General features: G+C 37.2%; 1 non-coding gene across 1 annotated transcript; it reads right to left on the bottom strand.

Annotated features, from left to right (window-relative positions):
* Positions 1–1,066: 1,066 nt before the first annotated feature.
* TRNAD-GUC lies at positions 1,067–1,138 on the bottom strand. The gene has a single exon. It is a non-coding gene; the product is annotated as a tRNA-Asp (tRNA).
* Between the last annotated feature and the right edge of the window lie 489 nt (positions 1,139–1,627).

Below are 1,627 nucleotides of genomic sequence, written 5' to 3'. Positions count from 1 at the left end.
ATGGTTTTTAACAAACCCGAGTAAAAACCGAAACCAATGAAACCGAATATGCTATATGGTTTCATTGGTTTTCATTATTGGAAAACCGAGTACTTTGGTTTCGGTTTAGGTTTTGCCAAAAACCGATAAAAACCGAACCATGTGCAGCCCTAGCTGCGGATACGTGATCGAGATAAAAAAAAGGAAAGAAAAATATATCGTTTACTGCCGAGTAATGGGAGAATATTTGGAGTGATTGAGCAAGATTTTATGAGGCTGTTGGGTATAAAAAGGATTCTCGAGAGTCATAGAAGGGGGATGGAGAGTTAGGGGTGAGAACAGAGTATAGAAATTAGAGTTGCAGAGAGTTGCTGCTGCTGCCATTAGAGAAGAACACGAAGAACAATAGACTGCAAGTAGCAGTCGTTTTCTAGTGTCTTAAAACCGTTTCGTTTTCTTTCAGAAAAAGACTGTTGCTTCTGCGACTGTTTTGTGCTATAATTTTGTAACATCTTCTTTGCAACATTTGTAACACCCGTAGATCATTGCAAATCTCTGTTTTATCTTATTTCTCCAATAAAAACACCATTTGAGCTATGAGTTATCTTTTTGAGTGTGTTTTCACCATGTGGAACTAGAACCCTTCACTGGGACGACGGAGGAAGCTGTATTTCATCCTTGGGGTAATTTAATAAATTCCTTATTTACTTTTTGCATAAATTTTAAATGATTTATGATTTCTATTCATCATTTGTTATCTTGTTAGATAGTGTATGCTTAGTCTTAGATGCTTTAGATACACTATGCTTGTAATTTACAATTGATGTTTTACGAAATCTACTTTGGCAAAGAATAGAGTTATTGCTTCTTTTGCTTTGAGCTATAAATGTCTAGGATTAATTTATGAACCCCATGAACATGAAAACCAGTGGAATCCCGAGTCCCGGTCTCTCTTCATCCTGTGACAAATTTTGTATATATATTTTTCCTTATTTTCTTTATTAAATCTTAAAACAAATTCTCAACAAATCTGAGTGAAGGAATCATCTTACTACAATATCATAAAAAAACACACATCAATTTTTGGCGCCGCTGCCGGGGAACGAACCCGGGTCACCCGCGTGACAGGCGGGAATACTTACCACTATACTACAACGACAAGGGAAAATGAAGAAAAAAAAATCATCGTTACGTTTTGTTCAATAAGGCCCAAGGGAAGTAGAAATTTATAAGTCAAGGAAGAAATCGAAGAGAAGAGTTAATTGTCAAGGTTCTATGAGGTTCGATAGTTTATCATCAACAGTTGAAGACCGAAGAAGACGTTGTTTCTACTGAGCACTATGAGAGAGTCGAAGAAAGATACATTTGGTTGCTTTGTTAGTCTGCTTTGAATCTGGCACAAGATCTTTCTAGCACTGGTTTAACTCATCACACGTAATTAGTCCAGCTGTGTAGCAGATGTCCCTCTCATTTTTATCTCTCTCCTAATCTTATCCAGCTGTAAAGCAGCTGACGCATCTTACAATGTTTATCTAGCTGTGTAGCGGATATCTCTTTATCTAGCAGTGGTGCGGATGTCTCTCCCCTTTTCTTCAGTCAGCTTTAGAGTTGACACCTTTAATTTCTCTGGCATTCTAGTTACTTGCAG

The sequence above is a fragment of the Papaver somniferum genome, chromosome 2, assembly GCF_003573695.1.
Source record: "Papaver somniferum cultivar HN1 chromosome 2, ASM357369v1, whole genome shotgun sequence".
Classification (NCBI taxonomy): domain Eukaryota; kingdom Viridiplantae; phylum Streptophyta; class Magnoliopsida; order Ranunculales; family Papaveraceae; genus Papaver; species Papaver somniferum.
This window is presented reverse-complemented; position numbering and strand designations above follow the sequence as displayed.